The sequence below is a fragment of the Mastigoproctus giganteus genome, chromosome 1, assembly GCF_048544385.1.
Source record: "Mastigoproctus giganteus isolate SK-2022 chromosome 1, ASM4854438v1, whole genome shotgun sequence".
NCBI lineage: Eukaryota > Metazoa > Arthropoda > Arachnida > Uropygi > Thelyphonidae > Mastigoproctus > Mastigoproctus giganteus.
Window position 1 is genome coordinate 96,363,912 of NC_143575.1, and position 25,665 is coordinate 96,389,576.

General features: G+C 38.5%; 1 protein-coding gene across 2 annotated transcripts in view; it reads left to right on the forward strand.

Annotated features, from left to right (window-relative positions):
• The window catches only part of LOC150091024 (5'-AMP-activated protein kinase subunit gamma-1-like), a 500,398-nt gene that overhangs the window by 16,250 nt on the left and 458,483 nt on the right, over positions 1-25,665 (forward strand). The gene's annotated exons all lie outside the window — the stretch shown is intronic.

Genomic DNA, 25,665 nt, shown 5'->3' on the forward strand with positions numbered 1-25,665 from the left:
TGAAAAGTAGGTTGCTATAATCCACAGCTACATTGCTTTTTTTACATTTACACTACACCAACTAAGGCCATAAGGCATCCGTATATTCTGTAGTCGGTGTGCTTGTTTGCTTGATATAAAACCAGCGGTTTCCTCGTAGGTCACTTTCGCTGGGGTATTGTTTTAATTTGCGCCACTCCCAAAATTACTTGGCGCGGCACAGCAAAGTAAAAACTGGAAAATGTGTGGTTGATGGTTCTGCTTTATGATTTATGATTAGAGTGATTGAAGTAAAATGTCGATTACGGTACACCTTTATGCCGCTGTAATCCATTTTCTGTTTCACGCAAGACCAATATTAGTGACTCTGTGGCAATGCTTTTCAGAAGTGCCTATAAGAACACTAAAACAAGGCAGAACTACCTTGTCCTTGAAGGTTTATATCTCATTGACGCTACGTGATTTTCACCGAGTGCTCGGAATTCTTGTAAACTCCAAAAAGAAGTCGGAATTCTTTTGAAAGACTTCCTTCTTAGAATTGTTATTTGTTATTTGGTTTTTAGGAGCATTAGCAACTAAGGCCATATTGCTCCGGGATATGCGGTGGTCATTCCTTGACCTTTCCGCATACTCCGTATTTGGTGGTGACGGGCTCGAACCCCGGTCTAATCAAGAAGCATGTGCTACGCACTGCTGCTCCTTCCCACCTGGCTACGGAGGCGCCGTCCTTCTTAGAATGGATGCTTCATGGTGCGTGTTCTCATACACGTAAAGTCCCTTTATCACTCTTTCTACCACTGCGTTTTGATTGGTTATGAAATTTGCGAGTTGCATGATGAAATGTTACAGCTAAATGTCTTTCAGTAGTCGACTTAAATTAATCCAGTCCATTGCAGTCAGCTCCTAAAGAGAGGCGTGTGCTTCATAAAGGACAACGTTTGTTCTCGTCTATTCTGTGTGGTTCGTTATCGTGTGGACATCTCAAGGTGCAGTATATAAGAAGAAGAAAAAAGGGGGGGGGGAAACCACGTCGAATACCGTGCACGTGCTCACGTAAAGGTCGTCAGGCCAGGTATAACACTGTGCATAATGATGTGTAGTTCATGAGAGTTAACTTTCTTCTTGCAGCTGAGAAATCCGCTGGAACACGTGAGGTATGTATATGCTGCGAATGCCAGTTAAATGAATTTCACCAACGTCGAAAGCAGTTTCCTGGCATTAATAGGCGTGTTAACATAGGAATGAGGATTATGGGTTGTTTGGGTGATTGCTGCCGTCATACATATTGCATGAGTTCAAGGTAAGCATGTGGAGCCGTTTAAATATAGGTGCTTTTGAATGGGATGTGATGGGTTAGGATGGTATATGGACAAATGAATCAGTTCTTAAACCTCCTATTTGACATTATTTCCATGTAGCTTAAGTTAACCCCCTTTCCTCCAATGAAATTGTTTTTTCTTTTCTTTTTGGTGCATTTGACTAGTTGAAACTATCTGCCTTAAATAATCTCTGTAGATCATCATGATTAGATATATTTTTATTAGATGTCTTAGTCTGTCATACGCGATCTTGTTAAATATAGGTAGCATTCCAGAAGACCTGAAAACTTTTTCTGAGGGTTGCTTATTTGTCTTGGACTCTTCAGCTTACAGTAATGACCCTTTGATTGAAAATGGATGGATCAGTTTAACGATCTCCAAGCGGAAATAATAACGCTGTTGATTCATCGAGAAATATTCCGTCCTACAGTGTAGAAAGTTTCCTTTGCTGTTTCAATATGATTAATCAATCTTATTTAACAGCATTTCGTTTTTAAACTACTTCTGCAAAAATAAAAGTTGAAATAATATAAGTCCACCGAAAATCGACTTGCACATCATATTCAACTTTATTAAGTGATCAGACTACCTCTGTTAGCATAAATATAATGCTGCGAAGCGTACAAATACGAAGTATCCTATTCATGACTCTGTGTAGGTCGATCCATTGTTCAACTATATTTAGGGTTCCTACTTCATTTTAGCCTTTCTCTTGGACTGCATTGGAGCATCTACTGCCCTTTGGCTATGCAGCTGCGAACAAGAGAAATGAGATCATTTGGAACTCGCAATAGCAGTTACATCTTGATGAAGTTGTCATTATGGTTCGTTTGTCTTTCCTTATTTCAATTTCTTATTTTCTTTTGCGATTGCTATTGGCTGGTTCTTTGCTTCCCATGGTGAGTATTGGTGCTCTTCGTTACTTGTTGTGTATTTGTTATTATTTTAATTATTTAATTTGTTTTTCATTCGTCATTAAAGGTTAATTGGCATTCTGATTCCCTCAGAAAAACCGGACAGATGTCGGTTCTGTATATCTGCAACTTCCAGTTTCGCGTATCCACTTCTGGTTTCGTTTATTCGTCAGTAATCAAAGTAGATAGGATTACTGGGTGGTTCCGTAAAAATAAAAAACAAATAGAAGTTCTGTTTATACTCTGGCACACTACTAGGTCAGAGGAAGTTACAGTTAATCATTTCAACGGTGAATACAATCATTAACCATATTTAGCAGTCATGCAGGCTTGAACCACTGTCCACTCAAACACACGTGCTGTGCACTCTTGCGTTTCACCACTCGATTACGCCGAACCGAAACTGGACACAAGAAGAAAGTTTGGTTAAGTGGCAAACTATCATACAGCTAGGTCCACCGTCGTGGAGAGATCCCGGATGGTTGGTTTGGAGTGGTTTTGAAAGATCATGGGGAATTTCCAGGGTGAAAATCTTTGCTGTCCACGCCTGAGACCGACTAACTCAGCCACAGAGTGAAAAAGGCCCATAAAAGTTCCTCGCGTCATTTACGGGATTCCATCCGGCCCTTTTCCACCCGGTGTTGGGAGGACGATGATTGTAATCGCTGTGCTACACGTCCAAACCTTCTCTTTGTAGACTGATTTCCATTTTCAGTAGGAAAGCAGTGGATCACAGAAAATATGATGGTAAAGTGTTGTTTGCACTTGGAAGAAGCACCAGGTTTTAAATACAGCAGTAGTATTGCCAAAATTATGCAAGAAAGCAAACTTATGTAAGGCAAAATAAAAAATAAAAAAAACTGAGTGCAACTAATGTTACCTACCCTCACTTCATTTACCCATTTCTTTCAATATTTGTTCGATCACTCTACATTTAGATAAATTTTCAAATCTTACTTTCCACAAAATAAAGTGGTAGTTTATTCCAACAGTCAATCACTCTTTCACTAAAAGAAAAATTTCCAATATCTATTCTAGAATTATTTCCTCTGAATTCATGCTCCCCCGGATATGTCTCGTAACTAACTGTACAGGTGCTCTCAGTGTTTTGTTTATTCAGGCTTTTAAGGCTCTAAACGTTTCGATCAAGAATGGCAATTTGTGCACTTAAACGGTCTTGCAACCTACAGTCGGTCCACGTCATTCTTCAAATACTGTTTCCAAGCGGATATTCAGCATTCAAGATCTGGCCGAACCATTTCTTTATACAATAAGATGGTCACCTCTTTATCTCTGTTGGAAAAGTTCATGTATATGATTTACAAAACCTCATTAGCTATTCTAGCAGCCTTTCTACACTGCTCAGAAAACTCTACATCAAATAGTACAATTACACCTAAGTCTTTTTCCCTTAACTACTCCTGGTTTGGTGCTGTTGAAATTGTATGTTATTTCAGGATTACTGCTGTTCAAATTGTATGTTATACAAGGATTAATGCCACCCAGATGCAGTACTTTACCTTTATTAACGTAAAACCTCAAATCCAAATTTTAAGGTGATCTGTCCAGTTTATCTAAATCACTTCTTAAAGTAGCGTATCCTCAGTAATGCCGTTAACCACCCTGACACCTTTATACCTTCAACAAACTTAGTTGTTAAACTTGAAATACTTCATGAAATACTACTTCATGTCATTAATAAATATTAGAAACAGTAAGGGGGTCCAGCATGCTGTGGTATCCCACCCATAACATTACTCAACGAAGAAAGTTCTGCCTTTTTATAACTACCGTCTGCTACCGTTTTAAAACTTTATAACCATATTTGTAACTTGCCCCTAATACCGCATTGCTCCAATTTATACAATAATTGTTCGACACTAACAAAATGCTTACTGAAATCTAAGGAAATTATGTCAAACATTGTTCTTTGCATTCACTTCTTTAGTGGCGGTCTCATAGCAACTAATTAGATTAGATTAGTCAGACGTGATCTCCCTTTGACAAAGCCATGCTGCGATTCTCATATAATTCCATTGTTATCCAGATGATGTGATATTGTATCCTTTACTAAGGACTGCACAATCTTCTCTGACAGAGAACTCAGACCGACAGGTCTACATTTGCTCATTTTGAGCTACATTTTGGGAATAGGAGACATGTGTCTGTCTCCCATCTATAGAAACTTTGCCTTGAATCCAAGGACACTCACATTATAATAGCTAAAGGCTCACTAACCTCTTTTAGGACTTGTCTGTAAACTGCGTGTGTTCTGTTGTCTGTTTTCTGGATGAAAAACCATGCTACCATCGCCTGAGACAGACTAACTTAGCCACTTTATGAAAAAGACCTATCAAAATTCCTCGCGTCATTGATGGGGTTCGAACTGAGGTCTTTTCCACCCTGTGTGGAGAGAACGATGATTATACCAACTGTGCTACCAACGAGGGCACTTTTGTAGAAATATGGGCTCGAATTCCGTTGGTGACTGGAGGAATTATTAAGTCCCTACACCCTCCTGGCTCAGACGGAAGGAGCAGAATTTGGCGTCGTGAGTTATTCCTAGTTCTTTCCAGTCAGCACAACATGTAAACCGGCCCTTGAACACACTTGTACATACATACATAAATTGTGTTGCCTTTGGACCAATGTTCTAAGACGTATTTCTTAAAGAATGTGCTGTAATAAGATCTGTCGATGAAAAAACCTGGGTTTAGGGGAAAATATGAAGAACCATTAAAAAACCAAAACGGGTCTCAATCTATGAAACTATTCACGAAAAGGATCTTTTGAAAGTTCAAGAAAGATGGCATTTTCTTACGAATCCTTTCAAATCAAAACTTTCACTATTATGAATGAGAATTGAAATTCTCATTTATGAAAATTGTTTTTCCGTTTGGTGTGAAAACATGCAGCCTGTAACTATATAATATTACAATATAATCATGGAACTTTTGGGAAATCGATACGATCATTTATTTTAGCGTATGTCTAGATTTCCCAGATTGCCCACTTGGCCCTTTGCTGCCAGCGCATGCTGTATCTTGCTTTAGCTCGTAGAAAATATATGCGGGTTGTTCGAGTAAGGATCATTTATCGTAGGGTTACGTATAAAAAGGAGAAGGGCAGTTGTACAGCAGCAGCACTTTCTCACGCACGCCCACTTGAGAAAGTGTAGGTGCAAGAGAAAGCCGTTTTGCAGAACGAGAAGGGAGTGAGATGAGCAATGTAAACAGGCGACCATCCATCGATGATTTATCGAAAATTATCCTGTAAAGATAGAGAGGTCATAATCTCAGTGTATAAAGCAATTGTAAGACCACATTTGGAATATTGTGTTCAAGTATGGAGACCTCATCTGAAAAAAGACTGAGCTTCTTGAAAGGATCCAAAGACGGCAACTCTCATGGTGAAAAGGGCCACCTTAACAGGAATAACTCCAATTATGTTGGATACAGATAGAGCTTGACAATCAAGCACATTTGAGAGGCTCTGATTGAGGTTTATAAGGCTCTGAAAGGGGCTACTAAAATGAATGAGGGAGGAATTTTCACTGCTGTAAATAATTCCAGAACTAGGGGCCATAAATTCAAATTACGGGGAAAGAGGTTTAAAATAAAAAATAAATTTTCTGTTTATACTCCGGGACGACCAAACGGTCAGAGGAGTTCGCATGATAGATTGAATACAAGAAACAGCACCGTATTCAGTAGTCACGGGCTTGAACCCCGGTCACTCAAGGCACGTGTACTTAGGCACCCGCGCGCCTGACCACTAGGCTACGGCGGCCTATTTTTAGTTTAGATTTGATCGTAGAAGTTTCCTTTTAGCCAGCCACCGAATTGTTAATTTACTGGAACAAGTTGCCTCCGCAGGTAGTTGAGGCTGATATTTTGAAGAAATTCAAAGGTAAACTGAATAGTTATCTGCGTAAGGATGTAAGCGCATAATTTGTATTTGAAAAAAAAAAAGAAAAAGTGTCGTTGGCTGGTGTTTTGGGGGCATAACTGCAGTGGATGCAATGGGAAATCGTTGGGAAACCTCTCCAACTTCAAACGTAAATCTTTGGGATCATGAAGAAGCCAATCAGGGGTTAACACAAGTCATAGTGCGAGCAGTAGATCGTTCATTCGCTGTTCTTCAATAGAACTGTGCTGCTGATGGAATGAGATGCCTTCTGTATATTTGAGATCGATTGTACTAAATTAGAGTATTTTGAAGGAATGTAATCGTCGTGTTATTGCTACTTTTTCGAACAACCCTTTATTGCTGTTTGTCTGTAAGTGTAGTTTTTTGTAATGACCATGAAATTTTTCTTATTTTGTTTGCATACACTTCTGAAACTGGGTTATCTGCTAACACTGACACCAAAAGATTGAAGTAGATTTGACAATAAGTCTGACAGATGTTTTCCACTGTCAACTGTCGCCCCAAGCGTCAAAGAACCCATTGCTGCCATACATCCACACTTTTCACCATGCTAATTTATGCAGCCTTTAAAAATAGGTCAATTGCTGAATTTATATACCTACAGAGCAGGATTTTGCAACATACCATACCAACGTTGAGAATTGGTTCCACTGTGTATTAATTTCATATGTCACTGGAAAATATCGTATTTCGTAGGCTATAAAGCGCACCAAGAAAAACATTTACATTTTAATTTAAAATACTTATGCAAGCCTTCTGGACCTTATAAGGTGGAGGAAGACCAACAATTGAAGAACAATGACAATATCACTTGAAATTTTAACTTCTTTTCACATCGTGTCTCTTTCCATGTGTTTTGCATATTTTACTGAAGGACGGAAATGTTTTCCCCGTTCTGGTGACATTATTACCGGAAAAAGAAGAGTATCCTATAGTCTATAAAATACGGTAGTTAGTTGTCCGAGTTGGTGAAAATAAATAACCATTCTACGATATAAAGAATGACCCTGGCTGAACGACAAGCACTGCTCCTTTCGAAAATTGTAAAAATAATAATTAAGATGATTTCTGACTTGGAATACCTTCTTCTGTAAGACATGGCGTACATATTTTTAAAATGGAACTTTTCTGAGAACCGATTAACCATTGACTTGTCATTTACTTTTTTTGATATTTGTACCATGCCCGAAAGAAGTGCGTTAAATTTTTAACACGAGAACATGTCGTTTTTTATTATTTTTTTTTTTTCCGCGCTTAGCAAACGTTAAATCAACACTGTTACTTCTGAAGTTCATGAATTCTGGGCAAAATACAATCGATTGTCCATCATGTCTGTCATTTTTATAGCCCTCTGACTATTTTTTTATTTTCTAAAGCAAAATCTCTGAGGAATTTAATGCCATGCTTCAAAGTAGATGGTAGAAGAACAAGAACAACAAAAAACCTTTTCTAGATAAGTGGAACTGTAAGACTAAGTTTTACAAGTACTGTACACCATTATATTTTTTATATAGGAAAGACATTTAAGTAAAAGTAAACGACCAAAGAACTGAAACAGTAAGTTTAAACTTTTAAAATAGGAACATACAAGATTAAGTAGAGAACAAAACAGAACTTTCATGTATCGCTTTAAAAAAGCTATTAGGACAGCTAGATAGACCCCCCCCCCTCCCATAGGAATGGGCACATAACAGCGGCGGCATATATCAAACGGAGTTGTTTGGATAACAGAGTAATGATGGCCATAATCGAGAATCATAATCGAAATGATTATGGGCAATAATAGAAATAATCGATGATGGCATTTTCATTATACGCATGTTATGAAATCGACAATAAGAAAACTGGAGAAAGAGAGAGAGAGATAGGCTTAGCGAAATAACTGGTAAAGAGAGAAGGTAAAATAAATATTGTCGGTAAGGATAACTGGAAAATAAATGTCTTTAGTAAGTTGAATAAAGGACGTAATTAAATATAAGAGGTTGAACTGAAAGACAGAATGTTGTTTCATTTATGAATTATGGGTATTGTTTGTGATAGATGTTAATTGAATGAGGTAATATGTAAGGTAATGTTGTGAATTCAAAGTTTATAAATATGTACTGATGTGATGTACTGTCATATGGCATTGTTGTAGCCCAGTGGTCAGGAGCGAGAGTGCATAGCACGCGTTCCTTGAGTGGACCGGGGTTCAAGCCCGTGACTACTAATTACGATAAATATTTGTATTGACGATTTATTGTAAACTCTACTGACTTGGTTGTCGTACCGGAGTATAAACAGAAAATTTATTTAAAAATTTATAAGAACGTAATCTGTATTAAAAGAAAGAAGTATTAATCGTTTAGTATGGATTGAGTCATATGTCTTTAGAAAGCATTTTGTTGGTCAGAGTGCATGATTTAGAGATCATTATACAGGCAAGATTTGGCTGTTATACAATCATAAAGATTGATCTTAAATTGGATATATATTGGCTGTAATGTTAATTGTATTCATTAAGAATTATAGGTATTGTGGAATGGGAATCGATGAAAACCTGAATGAGATGCATTAACCTTATAGGTTTAGATGAATTTCACATCGTTGACTAATTTGCGTATTTAATTGTAACCCTAGAATTTTGAGAATACTAATGTAGCTATTTTCAAGGAATAATTAGACAAACTGTTGGAGGGGATGGAGAGGTGATGTGGGAAGATTAAAAAAAAAACAAACTAATATTAATACTACTTGTGATTAACTGAAGTTGCATTGTAGTTGATTAAGAGAATTTTTAATAAGTGAAAAAAAAAGTAAAAATATAACAGATTGGAAATTTAAATGAAGCAGGAAAGTGATAATTCATTAGTAATGGTTCTCCTTTATGTCCATATGTATCTTGGCAATATGTATGTATTCTTTATGTACACTGACTTACCATTAATACCTGTACACCCCTCCATTGATAGTTGGTTACATCCTACTGAAGCACCACTTGGCAGACAACTATAAATATGCTCCTGGGTCTTCGAGGAGATAGTAGTATGATTGTGAATACAAGATGCTGAGATGGACGGAGTTATTATTAATAACATGATTGTGAATGCAAGACGCATAGACTTTCAGCGCGCAATTTTAATATGGTGCCATAAGGTGTCAGTTCAACATAACTGACAATCCCTAGATCGACGATTGACTATGTGTCTGCAAATGGAAGCGGACTGGTGCAGAAACCGTCACGAAACGGTCCGAAAAATCTCTGATGCTAACTGGATAATAGGAGAACCCTGCAAAGAACCGTCTGCTCGGAACGCAGGCCGACGTTGTCGCAGCATACATGTGCCGTCCGTGAGACGATTGGGACACATGCCAGCACCAGCACATAATGTATAATATTAATTATAATGCGGCTCTGCGGGTTTCCCCCAACTTCGCGTCAAGCAATGTGATAAATACAAACTCTGTAAAGGCCAGATTTATGTAGGTTAGTGAGTGTTCATGTAGTGAAAGGTTCATCCGGCCTCTTAGCCTAGGGGTATGTTTTCGCACATAAACCTCCAGTTTACCGTCCTGCGCCGCGAGGAGGCGGGCCAGGCAGTAGGGCGTATGAAGCATTGGCGGGGAGAACCCTGAGGTAGCCGAGGCTACCGGCAGGGAGAGCCTACTTAAAAAAAAGGGAAATTGGGAAGTGATAGTGGGAACTAGAGTATGGGGGAACAAAGAGGTAAAAGAATAGAGGGGGACAGTAGTAGAGGCACCCGCCTGATTGAAAAGGGAAACAGCAGTGACCCTAGGACAGGATGCCCATCCTACTCCAGGGGTGGATATTGAAAGCAGGCAGTGGGGGTAACCCACCAAGCAAAGGGGGGGGGGAGTTGGGAAGTGAGAGAACAACCCCCCGGAGTGAAAGATCATAGGAAAAGAGATCCGTATGTTGGAGCGCCTCTTTGGTGCTCTATCCCACACTGGCCAGGGGTTAAGCCCTACTGACCAGTGTCTGAATCCCACACCACGCCGGCTAAGCAGTCACGGCATGATGTCTGCTAGTATGGGCATGGGGCCATAATTAGCCCACTTACCCACGAGCCAATCACGGGAGGGAACACAATTTGTTACATTCATGACCCTCATTCCCACTCTGTTTTCATTCTGATTTTATACTTTTTTTCCTACATTTTATGTTATATAATTTTTTTTTCTATTAAATTATGATTTTTTCCCTCTCATCCATCCTCTTTCTCACACCAGGGGGGGGAATGCAATGGTATGTAGTGCAACTTAGTATGCTAATATGCGTAATATGTAAGATTTAAATAAACTAATATAAGATAAAGATAAAGATTAAAAGTATATACTGTATTTAATAAATCTAACAATTATAGGGTTTGTGTTCTTTCGCACTCTCATACTCGCGCTCATTCATCCTTCAGGTATTCGTCTCATCTGTTCAATTTGTTCTTTCGGCACTTCACTCCCGAGGCACCTCAATAAATTAATAAATTTCAGCAGCTGAAATTACGTTTTGTTTTGTTTTTAACGAAAATCCCAAATGCAAGAGGTAATAGAATAAATAGTATTTAGTGCCGTGTATGGTTTGGAGGTTGAAAAGACGAAAGAAGATTTCTTGACGTTAGACTTGTACGTCAGTAGATTGTAATTTTCAGGAAATACGTATGAAGGGAGGTTGTTCCAGAAAACGGAAGTAAATAAGGAAGAAGAAAAGTTGGTTCTGTGAGTTTGAAGTTGGACAGTAAAAGGATGTTGGGGATTACCCTGACTTCTAATCTCTCTTGGCATAAGCACATTACAAATATTGCTAATATTTGTAACGTGCTTATTTGTAATATGAATATTACAAATAGGCAAATTACAAATAAAGGTTATTTGTAGATATGCTGGTTCTCGGACGTTAATGTGTAAGTAGCCTTGTATAATAAATATTTTGTTATTTTATTTTGTGCATCAGCCTCTATTGCCCATGAGATATACACAACTCTGTCCAATATACATAATTGTAAAGAAAATGACCCCTAACTGTTGGATCTTTGGTTGCAGTATGGGCCTCGGTGTTTCAGGGGAACTGATGTCACAAAGATTGACAATAATTATCATAGATCAATATCAAGATGACAGGTATATTGAGAGATACTAAATGAAAAGTAAAGAGCGTACAACAAACTGAAGAAAATTATAATTAATAATAAAAATAACGAAAGAATAGATAATACAACAAATAATAAATATATACAGTATAATATAGTTCATCATTTTATATATCCTCGCCCACAGCATACTACAATCGGGTCACATAGAAATCCAGGTAATCCAATTACTCTGCCTCATCTAAAATCCTTTTCAAGTCATAACAAAAGTTTCGACCTAAAATCCGAAGTACGGAATTTTGGCAACGAGAGCATTGGGATGCGTGTAGCCGTTATTTGGAGTAAAGGTGTACTTCAGTTGGTTGAATAAAGTAATGGCTTCAGTAGAAGCATACTTTATTTAGTATTAATGCGATTTATGTAGGCGTCTCCAACTTCTGAACACTTCTGTCTTTACTGCTGCTCTCGAGAGGGACCAGCTCGCCAGTGGCAACACGAAACAGCTGTCAGGAAGTTAGAAAGGCCTACATAAATTTGATTTTAAAAATATGGTGGTTTTTCTGGAGATTGCATGTTTCTCAAAATAGAAATATTTAAAAAATATGAATGGCGAGTATAAACTTCCTACATTTAGTAGATTTACAAAACTACTGGACCGGAAAACGTTTTTTTGTTTTCAGTTTCTATTTGAAATGCATTTGGTTTATGTACGTACTCGTAAATAAACCAAATGCATTTCGCGCAGAAACGGCCCTTCTCTGGTTAATGACTGTACAAAAACTGCGCAGAACGAATTTTCATTTGAAATGTTTTTATACTAGGCACAGTCCTTCGAGATAGTTTGGGGGCTTCCAATATACTTAGGTTACAAAAAATAAGAAAAATAAATAAATAAAAAGGAGGGGTGGGGAGGGATAGAAACTGTTATTTCTGCATTCGGGTATTAGTGCCACATCCAAATAGTAGCGTCAACCTATAACTAAAGAAAATAACAATATACAGTATTACAATATGATTGCAAATAAAAAAAAATGGCCGCCAAGGCATGAGCGAACGGGACCTTCATTTCGGGCGCAATTTTGATAGGGGCGCAAAAATATATAAATTTTAGGGGGCGCAATGTGAACTGTTTGTTTGGGGTGCTCAGTTTGCTAGACTCGGCCCTGCTGACGAGTAGTATACAGATCGGAAGATGGATACAGATCCTGATGACTCACTTCGTCCGCACTTTTACTTCGTTTTAAGCTTGAGTGATATAAGCATAATTGTTAACAACTGTAAAGCAATCCATATTAGAAGCAGCGACTTGCATTGGTAATATAAATTGAGGTATCTTCGGCTTCCAAGAAATCTCGCGTCTTCAATGCCTTTTGGTGAATTTATCTTCAATTGGAAACCCAAGTATTGTCTTGATATCGATTTAGCTGAAAGGGAACTTACCTAGTATATCATGTTTGCTGCATTTCGAAAAATTCTTGCATAATTGTCACACTCTTATGTTCAGATTACTTGTGTAAATACGGTATTGAGTTTAAAAAAGCTTAAAATAGTATCTAAGATAGTTCAGAAATCTGAATAATAATCTTCATAAGGTTCATGTTGTGTAAGTTGGACTTTTTTCCCTTATTATTTTACTTCCATATCTCTAAATGCTTCAGAGATATGAAAATATAATATGCGGTTATCAGGCAAAGACTGAACTAGTTTTATTCGTAACGCAAACAGATTGTGACGATATCAGCTCCCACACGCTAACTTGCCTGCATATATCTCATGATGCTGTTCTCCACACATACCTGCTTAATAGAAGTGTGCTTGGGAATCTCCTGGCGACAGTGGATGGGCGGAGTATTCTGTGTGGCCATGATATTGAAAGCTGACACAATAGGTGACCTTCTTTTCCTTTACTCGTACAGCGTCTGAAGAGTACGTCCTTCAGGATGTTTGTGGGTGTAGCTATTTAGTGGAAACCTGTTTTTTTTTTTTTTTTTTAATTTTATTTAACCCTTCACTCTTCTGCACGTACAATAGGACAAATGCGGAAAGAGAAGTTGATCCTGATGTCATTGACACACTTAATAAGACAGCAGGATTAAAAAATTTCTGTATGTGGATGTTTCCATAATCATATAGTCATAGATGTAGAAAAAACGAAAGTGCAACTTAGCGTTATGACGTAACAGTTCAAATCATTTATTTGTATTAGTAATGGCCATATATGGTGCAAGGAAGTCTAAGGCTTATGCTCCACCAGCCAAAAAAAAAAAAAAAAAACAAGAAGAGTAAAATAATAATAAATTAAATAAAAGAAATAATAAAAGAGAAGGAAATAGACAACCTATGCATTACCCTCCTTCCGTAGGTGACTATCCTGCTGACCTTTGCTCTGCTCAGAGCCTTAAACACCTCAATCAAGTATTTTCTAAGATATTTAGTTTCCAGGCTGTGCGACTCACATTATTATTATTGTTGCTCTTATATTATTTCTTCCTGATTGGGGTATTCCACTCCGTGACGGGTACTGCTACCAAGTACAGTACACAAGGTGGTTTAATGTCTACTGTTACTGTTGGTCGAGGAACTCCCTAACTATCCTACAGGTGTTTAGGATTACGACTTTCTGAAATTCCTTGTAGGTATTCTCTGGGAGACCTATTGCTGCTAGGCTGCTATGTATTAATTATTATTATTATTATTATTATTAGCTATATGATGCAAGGAAGCTTGAGGCTTATGCTGCACCAGCCAAAAAAAAAAAAAAAATACCTGAGTTACCCTGAGAGAGAGAGAGAGAGAGAGAGAGAGAGAGAGTCAAAAGTAGAAGGGAATCAACAAGAAAGAGAATAATGATGATATCCAGCTTAGGACCCTGGGTGTGCCAAGCCATTACTCACCAAATATGAGCCCCTGGGGTTATATTCGAAGTCTTTTCTCATATGGACGCCCTTTTGCCGATTTTACCAGGCAAGTTACCCGTATTTGGACCCTTTCAAGAAGAACGTCTTTCTTTAGGTGCAATGTCCATACTTGAATACAGTATTCCAAGTGTGGTCTAACAATAGCCATATATAATGGGATTATGACGTCCTTATCTCTACTAGCGATTGTTCGATAAATCATCGATAGGACACCTTGGGTCCTCCTTGAAACCAGTCTACAATGCTCGGAGAACTTCATATCTGACAGTATCGTAATACATAAGTCCCTATCCTCCACTACCGGCTTTAGTTCAACTCTGCCAAGTGTATAAGTTGTTTTAGGGTTACTGTTCCCCAGGTGCAATACCTTACGCTTTGCTGGATTAAAGCATAGCTGCCTTTTTTCTGACCATCCCTGAAGTGTATCTAGGTCATTCTGAAGAAGCTTTTGCTTGGCGGCAATCATTAACTACTCTACCAATCTTTACATCGTCTGCAAATTTAGACATCACGCGCTCTGTACCTTCATCCACGTAATTTATGAAAATCAAAAACAACAGTGGTCCTAATACTGATTCTTGGAGAGCCCCACTTCTTACATTAACCCAATCTGAGGAATAACAATTTATCACAACCCTCTACGTCCTGCCTAAGGCCATCATGCTATCTAAGGATTTTATCTGTGATTCCAACCTGTTCCAGCTTATAAAGTTAACTGCTCATGTGGGACTGAGTCAAATGCTTTGCTGAAATCTAAATAAACAATATCGAATTTATTCCCTAAATCCAGCTTATGAGTGACCCGGTCAAAAATAGCTAATCAGATTTGTTAAACATGGTTTTCCCTTTACAAAAACATGCTGCATATCCTTCAGAATTCCATTTCTATCTAAATGATCCTGAATCCCTTCCTTGATCATTGCCTCCATGATTTTCCCTACTACTGAAGTTAGACTAACCGGTCCGTAATTTCCCATTACACTCTTGGAACTGCCCTTATGTATTGGAGACACATTGGTACTTTTCCAATCCAACGTAATCTCTCCCGAGTCCAGTGATACTCTCATACTTAGCTTGATGGTTCAATGCACTCCCTTACCGCCTCAATCTATGCAGAAGATCAAGGTCTCAGTTCTAGACATACCCCCCCTCCCTCCAAAAAAGTAACCCGTAAAATAATAATTATCTGAAATCTCATCTATCGCAGTGCTTTTGTGTCTTCTGTTTTTTTTTTTTTTTTTTTAACTATCCATCTTAATGGTTCACCGTCGAGGATGATGAACCATCCTAATGGTTCATCATCCTCGACTGTATAGTGGTTTTGCCACTTCACTCATTTGGAGGGCTGGGTTCGAATCCCGTGGAAGACTAGTAATTCTTAAACGCGTCTTAGATGCTAATGAGCGATATAAATAAAAATGAACAACTATTCAAATTGTTCAAAATGTATCCGTGGTTCACTTGTTGGATCATAAACGGTCAGTGTAATAATAGAATTAGATGGCAGATATGCTGAACGAAAGAGATAACTGTGTACTACAGGGTGTTGGGGCGCGGGAGAAGAGCAGATGCTGGTAGGCGCTGTGACCTTCATCATTAAATCAATTCAATAATTAGAAAAATTCGTGAACCTACTCAGATGTATATTTTTGTAATAACCAACACACTAATGATCAACTACAATAGAGGCGTTCAATTTTTTTATTTTATTTATTTTTATTTTATTTATTTTTATTTCATTATATTTTTATTTTATTATATTTATTTATTTTTATTTATTTATTTATTTTATTTATTTAATAAATCATAATAATAAATAAATTATTAAAAATAATAATTTATTTATTATTATTTTTTTTTTTTTATATTTTACCATGACTACAAACATTAAATTCTTGGAACTTAGCAAAATTAAAAGAAAAAAGAAACAATGAGTGGCAACATTCCTTTATAAAGTATTGGAAGAATATCGAATATACAGAATTGTTCAATATCTCATAGCGTTGTTATGAGAAGTTGATACATTTAAGATGGCGTAAATGTTTACAGATTTTCTATAGGACAGTGAACAATTTCTAGCTCCTGGAATTTGCCTTGAAAATTGTGTTTTTTTTGCTACTTAAAAACAAAAGAAAACAACGTGTTTTATTACAGCTGAGGTATGGTAGTTGGCAACGCCTCTAACGGCAAACATTAGTATTACAGTGTAGTCTTCTAAAGAGAATGCTATTTTTAGATGAGCAGGTCATAAATTAGAAAGTAACTTTACTGGCAAATGGGCGTGTGTAAAAAGGGTTTTACGTCTTTTTATTCCGTCAGGTTACCTGGTCAGTGACCTGCATAGATGTTAGCGATGAACTCATTACCATTTACCTCACCTCAGCCTTCAGATGTTATTACATCTGAAGTCCCCGGTCGTCAGAAAATAAGATGAACCACTCCATTTTATTTTAAAAGAATAATTCGATTGTTAAGTAACAGAAATTATATATTTTTAGTTATAACACAGTGCAAAAGTAGCGCAGCCAATGGAGATGAATTGGGCTAGATGCGCTTTGGAATCTCATCAGAAACCCGTCTCTTCCTATATTAGTAACTTTCCTTCCTCGAGCTCCATACTCTTAATTTGTTCTGAACTAGTTTCGGGCCTTGACTGTAGAAACGGAAAAGGGGAACCGGAAAGTGGAGTAGGAGAATAATAAAACTATTCCCGAATTAGAGAGATCATTTATGAAGACATTATATGAAAATATTAGGCTGTGGATTGGATAATCAAATTACGTTAAAGTTTAAACATACATTACTGCAATACAATTGAAAACTAACGACTTTTTCTGAGTTGTTAAAAATATTGTGGAAAACTAAAAGTCACGCAGAAAGACTGTTTTCCACTGAATGTCTTTATCCAATGGAATTGTTCTTGGTTCAATGATTCTTATAGGTGCACACCAAACGTTTGGCCCGCTTACTGTAGTTAATAAGAGATCAATAGGCTATCAACCTTGCCCATTTCCATATAGATAATTGGACCATTCATCAAGATAAATTATAGGATATTTTTGAACTCTGAAGAGATTCCTTTTAATTGAAGAAATGCCAACGTATCGCCAATACAAAAAGTCGGTTCTAAGAGTTAAGTGGATAACTACAGACTCATAAGCCAGAATTCAGTGATAGGGAAGGGAAAATAATGGAGGAAATGATCTACAGTGTGTTAATTGTCTGACGGCACCAGGGTTTCCCCCAGCTCCGCGGATGAGCTACAGTGCAATACAGGAATATTTAGAGAGAAGTAGAATTTTTAAGGACACAAATTAATGGAATTTTTAATGGAAAGTCATATTTAAGTAACCTGGTTAGCTATTTTGACGGGGCTACTCATCAGCTATGTGTGGGAAATAATTTCGACAGTGTTTGTTAGGTTTTTAGCAAGGCATTTAACTCAGTCCCGCACGAGAGGTTATTGAATAAGCTGGAACACTTTGAGATCACGGTTCAATTAGATCCTTAGATCGATCGCAGGGTGGCTGTAGGTAGGAGGAGGCAGAGGTTTGATTAATGGTTACTCTTCAGATTGGAATAACTTGGGTTCTTCAAGGATTACTATTGTGACTACTGTCGTTTCTGATTTTCTTAAATGATATCGACGAAGGAATAGGGTATGATTTCAGCATTCGCAGATGATATCAAGATTGGAAGAGTAGTTAATGAATAACTTCAAGCAATGCTGCTTCAGGAAGACTTGAATAGGCTTCAGCGATGTTCAGAAAAGTAAGAGAGCTATGTTTTAATGCAGCAAAATAGGGAATAGTTCTTCATGCAGTGTAGACAAGGAGGGTTCCATGGTGCCATTTTGTTGATTTATCGAACATTTGATTGTAGAGATGGGAAGGTCATAATCCCACTATATAAGGCAGTTGTCAGACCGCACTTGGAATATTGTGTCCAAGTAGGAAGGTCGCACCTAAAAACAGATATCGAGTTTCTTGAAAGAATCCAAAGTAGGGCAACCTACTTGGTGTGATCGGCAAGAGTACACCCGTATGAGGAAAGACCTCGAATATGCGGGATAACAGAGCCTAGTAATTAGACACTAGAGGGAACCTGTTTGAGGCCTATAAGGCGCTGAGAGGAGAAAGTAAAATGAATGAGGGCGAAATTTTCACTGCTGTAAATGGTTCCAGAACTAAGGGACACAGATTCAAATTATGGGGAAAGTGGTGTAGATTGGAGTGTGAGAAGTTTTCGTTCAGCCAGCGAGTTGTTAATTGCTAGAGTAATTGTTAATTGCCAGCTTCTTGGGGAAATTAAAATGTCAGCAAGCTGGATGTTACCTACCTGAGGAGAGAAAGACACGTATTTTAATTTAATTGATTGTAATTTTTATTATCATATTTTATCTGGTGCAGCAAAAGCCTGGGGGCTTTTTTTTCACTATAAGGCTAATACTATTTAGGCCTTCCATTAACTGCTTCATTAATTTTGCGATAAGAATAAATGATTATTGTTTGCTCCAGTTATAGAATTCCCGTGGAGTGTAGCATACATTTAAGCCGCACCATGTTTACAGTACAGTATTTGGCGATTCTTGTTGATTCAATGTCGGCACGCAGAGAAAGTTGGTTTTTCGTCCAATCAGTCATGTCAAATCTCTTACCTTGAATTCTCTTCTGTACAATTGAGAGATCTTTATGATGGTATACTGGGGTGTAACCAGAAATTCATATTGGGGAGGGTACAGACTCATATTTGGGGTGCAGCGTATATCTGTTATATTTTTATTGCACATACAAAAAAACTTCTATTTTAACTTGCAAAACTCTGTAGTTTCGTTTTTATAGATTTTTTTTAATATATTTACATTTTTTATATTTTGTTAAAGTTATATTTTTATAATAAAGTTATATAATAATCTGAACGCATAATAGTACAATATATGAAATTCTTAGGAGCGCAGTGTACCCTCGTGCCCCCTCCATTTCGGTTGAGCTACTGTTTTTTGCGGTTATAGTAATCATTGGAGTGTTTCTTAATAATTTCCCCTTCTTTTCCATAAGTTTGCATTTGGTATGTGCAATTCATACTACTTATCAATGAAAAAGAGCACCAGTAATGTTTATTCAGCAAGATAATGATATTTTCCTCAATATATGGCATTATTTTCATTTTATAAATCTATAAATTGGCAGAACTATTTCGTGATGCATTTCATTGTTCTCGTGACAGCAGTAACAATTTTTCAATGATTGCGTGCCTCGTGAACTGACATCCTGAGCATGCGTCACATTTGGGAATTATTCACAGCTTTGTACTCTGTAATAAACAACGTAAAATGATTAAAATGATTGGATATCCCTGCACGCAACCTTTCCTTGGAATTCTGCGATCATTTTTCTTCTGTCTAATTTCGATATGAATTGAATTATAATCCAGCAAAAAAAAAAAAAAAAAAAAAAAACAGATGTACATGCTTCAAAGAAAAGTTTTAGTTATAGGTCTAGACGTTATGTTCACGGATTATGAGGACAAATATTGTTTTCTTCTTTACTTTATTTTCTTCTCAACCGAACCAAATAGTAAAAGAAAAAGTTTTTTCATCTGATTTTAACCAGGCGGATTTACGCATAGGCAACTGCGCACCATGCCAAATTGTAAGGTCGCTTATAGGTTCCCCCTTTTCCTCTTGAGCTTGCCTGACAAGCCGCGAGACTGCAGCCAGCACCTGTAGTTGGAACATGCGCCTGTCATAATTTTGGCAACTAACTACTGCGTGCATTAACCCATTAAGTCTGCCACAGCGCGTATTTGTCATTTTATTTCGTTTTCTGTTTGTATTCATTAAAAGTTACAGCAAAATTTAGTCAAAATGAGAATATTCGTGTGCTTTAAATCCCCTGAACATTTTATAGCGATCTATTTTTACGGACACGTCAGATATATATATATATATATATATATATATATATTTTTTTTTTTTTTAGGGACTGTTTGTAGCTTTAGGGATGATTTACAATCCTGATCAGCAACCGCTTATTGCCAATACGGATAAAATTTTGACCTGAACCACTGATGACCCTATGCTTATTATGTTTGTACTTGGGCAGAACCACTAAGTCAGAGAGTTTATAATTAACCATTTCGATAATGAATACAATAGTTTAACGGTATTTAGCAGTCACGAAGGCTTCTACCACGATACACTCAAACGCGCATGCTTTGTACATTCTCTTACTTGACCATTCGGCTACATAAATATCACTCGCTAATCATGTCGAAAACGGAGACAGTTTAGTTAGTAACTTCTTTAACAAATAGATATTTATTGTATACCCAGTATGGGTATACAATAATAGATATTTATTGTATACTGGGTATACAATAAATATCTATTTGTTAAACTATGGACCCCAGTACTCCAGGCCCATTTGTCACTAGTAACTTCTTTCTTAGTTCGATGACACTCGACTTCGTCCAGTTCATATACCTAGATATCTTCGTCAGTGGCCATCTGGATATGGAAGTCAGCCTCAGGTTTTCCTACTGCCACGTGTCAAACAACGTGGGAGTTGGACGCTCGAATGATCAAAATGATTGTGTTGGAAATTGAGTGAGCTAACTCGACGTCTTTTCGAGCAATTACACGTCCTATTCTCTTCCGGTGACCGGCTTCGAGGCAATGTTTTCATCATGGTGTCCTTGTCCACTTTTTTTTATATCCTCGCTTTTTCCCATTATTATATGGGGTCAGCGTTTTTATTGTTTTGGCATGCAATTTTTGCGGCCGGATGCCCTTCCTGACGCCAACACTTTATCCGGGCTGGGAATATGCGGTGGTCATTCCCTGACCTTCCGCATCCTCCGTATTTGGTGGGTACGGGCTTGAACCCCGATCTAATCAAGAAGCGTGCTCTATGTACTGCTCCTGCCCACCTGGCTACGGAGGCGCCCGGTGGTGTCCTTGTCCACGCGTCTCTATAATAACTTCTAGAATCGAATCCTGTGGTCATCCTCGTTAAAAAATCGTGAGGTTATCATCACAGTAACAAAATGAAAATTATTGCATTCCCGTGCTGCTCCGTAATTAAAAATAATCACGCTTTCTCTTATTAATTTGTTATACTGTACAATTATCTGTTGTAAGGTTCACATATATGCATTTCTCCGTTTCTTAACCTTTGTTGTAAAGACATGGAAACTTGAAATTTTTACTACAGCTCCCTTATTATGCTGGAATTCGAAGTGTTTCTTTTTTTTTTTTTTTTTTTTTCTTTCTTTTTAATATATATACTAGGGAACTCCGCCCCCTGCTCGCTTTGCTCGCCAACCCCCGCGCACGCTTTTCTACGTAATATGTAGAGGTATGACGGAGTAAGTCAAATATTTTCTACGTAAAAGACACACCTGTCGAAACGCACTGATTGATATCTAATCTAATATATAAAAGAAAATAGAAAGTGTAAGAAAAACTATAAAAAGTAAAATTGTGTGAATGTTAAGTGAATGAAAGTTATTATTAATTGCATATTCTATCTTAGTCTCTTCACCGGACAGACTGATGGTTATGCAGGCCCTCAGGGGCCTCATTGTTATGTAAGCTGACACCATGCTGTAGCTTTTCCTAGCTGGCATGATGTGGGATGCTGACACTGGCCATTAGGGTAAGCCCCAGGCTAGTGTGGGACAGAACTGCAAAAAAGTACGCTCAACCATAGGAATCTCTTTTCCTGTGTTCTTTTATTCTTAACACCTGGGGTGGTAGAGTCTCTTTCCCTCACCCTGTATGACTCCTACCCGTTTTGCCCGGTGGCTCACCCCACCACCCAATTTCAACTCCCACCCTCTGGACCAAGATGGGCGTCCTGTACCAGGGGTCCCCTTACTGTCTCCCCTCTTAAATCAGGCGAGTGCCTCAACACTGCCCCCTCTGTTCTCTACCCTTTTGGCGCCTCCACAGCCAGGTGGGAAGGAGCAGCACTGCATAGCACACGCTTCTTGATTAGACTGGGGTTCGATCCCGTCACCACCAAATACGGAGGATGCGGAAAGGTCAAGGAATGACTACCGCATATCCCGGAGCAATATGGCCTTAGTTGCTAATGCTCCTAAAAACCAAACAACAACAACTCTACCCTTTATCCCACCCTCTTCATATCTTCCCATTATCTCCTTTCCAGTATTTTTTTTTTGGGGGGGAAGGCTCTCCTTGGATGCCTAGGCTACTGCAAGGTTCACCCCGCCAGAGCTTCTTCTCTCCTAATGTGTCCTGGCCCACCTCCCCGTGGCGGTGACGGAAACTATGGTTGCTGTGGTTCTCCACAGACCACCCCCCCAGGCTAAGTGGCCAGAGGAACAACATAGCCCATACTTCACAAAACACACACTAGCATACACCCTGGCCTTATGTTGAGTATTGTATTCTACACAGAGTAAAAACGCGGAGTTGGGGGAATCACCGGTGCCGCCAGACAAAAAAAAAAAAAATACTATGTCACTGTGATCAACATCTAATCAGGAAATGACCTATGTACAAAGGGTACTAGGAAAGTTTTGCAATACAGCTTTGTTTATTTATTTTTTCAAAGTAATTTCCTCTACATTCAATACACCTCTCCATCCTCCGAAACCAATCTTTAAACCAGTTCTGCCAAGTTTCACTAGGGAGAAAAACACACTCGTTGTCCCAAGCCCGTAGAAGGTCCTCATCACTGGAAAACCGCCTCCCTTTTAGCTTCATTTTCACATGCGGGAACAGTGCAAAGTCGCAGGGAGCAAGGTCTGGACTGTAGGGAGGGTGCTCGAGAAGTTTCAGTCCTGTCGTGGTCAAATATTCGGTGCAGGCTTTGGCGCGGTAAGCTGGAGCATTTTCGTGATGGAGGTACCAGGTGTCCATTCTTGACTTTGGCCGCAGATTCTTCATAGATCCAATGACTTTAGGCAGGCATTGTTCAGTATACCACTTAGCTGTGACTGTCTTCTGCATGTCCAAAACGACACGTTCCACAATTCCACTCGATTTGAAAAATACAGCTATCATTTTCTTCTTTACAGATCGGGATTTTCTGACAATTACGGGTGTGTCGTCATCATCAAAGACCCAAACTTTGTTTTGAGCCTTGGTCGGCAGATAGTAATAGTACAGCCAAGTCTCGTCATCTGTCACGATGTTGTTCACATACCGAGATTGTCCCTTATCAAACTTTTTTAACATCTCCCGGCACCAAGTCACACGTCGTGTCATCTGCTCTTCAGTCAGTTGATGCGGCACCCAGAGAGAACAAAGTTTCTTCACGTGCAAATGATCTTGCAGAATCGAACGAATTGCTGGTGCATTTAGGCCCAAAGTATCCTTTATCTGTTGGTAGGTCACTCGCCTGTTTTCGTCAAGCATTTTCCTCACAGCAGTAACGTTTTCCTCCGTAACTGACGTTCGTGGCCTTCCCGGCCTCTCAGAATCCTCCAGAGTGAAATTTCCCCTTTGGAATTCTCTATACCACCTGAATATCGTTGTACAATGTGGACAATCATCATCTAGTGCAAGAGTCATTTCTTCTAAGCACTGGTCTATGGTTAAACCACTCACGAAATTATACCGCAAAACTGTCCTTATCTCATTTCGTGACCACGATGCCATCGCAAGCACTTTACACTCTCACTACTAATGAATAACTGAGCCCATCGACTTGGCGCGGCGGCTACTATGCACGTATGAACATGTCTCAACATGCAGCAACAAGCAGCTTCCTGTGATTCATTGTTGCGTCATATTGCAAAACTTTCCTAGTACCCTTTGTAATTATTTACATGTGCATTTGTAGTACGCGGCATTTTCAAGGTCGAATAAATATCACTATGTAATTATTTACCTGCGTTCACATAGGTCACTTAGGAAAAGGCCTTTTGCTCCGGGTTCCCATAATGCATGAGGAATATTGTTGCATCCGACAAAGCAGGACTAAAACATTTAAACAAATAGGGGATTCATTAAACTAACTAAACTACAAACTACAAACTATATAAATATTAAAAATATTTACAAATTACTAAACTATTTGTACAAATATAGAATATTCATTAATACTGTATACAATATTCTATATTGTATACAGTATCACATCACATCACAGCCTAAAAAAATGTGAAACTTGTGAAATGTTTGCCGAACTCTCTAGAACAGAACATGATCTAGCCAAGGAGGATGTCTTTGTGTGTGCGAGGTGCAGAGATTGTCTAGAAATTAGGCGTTAACTCAGCGTTCTAATGGGCGTCTATGAGAGCTTGAGGTGTAGGGTAGATGCCCTCGAAGAAATTAATATGAGGGGCCCGTCAAGCTCTCAGCTGCCCAACTCAACGCCAGAGCTCACTCCTGGGCATCAGGCAACACAGCGGCAATCTCCAAAGCAGAATGCGCTGGTCCCAAAGGAACTAGTAGTTGTTGGTGACTCTATTGTCAGGGAGACGGGGAATATATTTTGTAAAAAGAATAGATCGAATAGGACCAGGGTATGTCTGCCAGGGGCAAAACGTTGATGACGTTGTAAAGCATATATCATCTTTTAAGGGCACAAAGGGTGATATTGTTGTACACGTTGGCACCAATGACATTAAGAGTAGGAGATCTGCAGATTTACTTAACAAGTACAGGTCAATGTTGCAAAAAAAGTTGTGAGTTAGGGTTAAATTTGAAAGTGTCTACAATTCTGCCCAGACACGATGAGAGCCTTGTCAATCAATTCGGCCCTGGAGGGAATGTGCAAGGCTCAAGGGGTAGAATTTTTTTCAGCGTGGTCTGTGCTTGTTAACAGGAGAGACCTTCTACATGGATGGGATACACTTAAATAGAAAGGGTGCAAGAATATTTGCTGATGCTATCGAGGCAGCGTTAGGTGGGTCGGAAAACTGCTAGCTTGGGGGATACAAGGACTAATAGTTTAACAGTAGCCGCAGGCTGAGGTGAAGGGGATTCTTGCACAACTTCTATTAGAATAAGTAGCGACCTGGAGCGAGGGGTACTGGACGTTTCAGGGACTAATGGAAGTTATCGTGAAACAGGTGGGTATGTGGGATGTGTTAGAGTAACTAAGAATAAGAATAGGTGCATGTATACTTGCATGTATACCAATGCTAGAAGTATAGTAAATAAATTTGATAAATTTGAAGTGTTGGTCAAGACATCAAAGGCGGATATTTTGAGATAGCAGAGACGTGGTGTCACACAGATATAAGGAATGCAGAATTGGAATTTGGGGAGTACAATGTGTACAGAAAGGATAGACAGGATAGGAAGGGAGGAGGTGTCATGCTATTGACCTGAACTTGTGGGTTGGTCACTCACACACTTGTAAGACTTTTGTGGATTTATTGGATGAGTGTTTTCTGCAGCAGCATGTTCGATAGGCAACCAGAGAGAGGGTAATACTCTTGATCTGGTTATCAGCAGTGATCATTCGTGTATTAAGAATTTGCAGATAAAAGAACCACTAGGTGGCAGTGATCACAGTGTACTGATGTGGGATTTACTTAA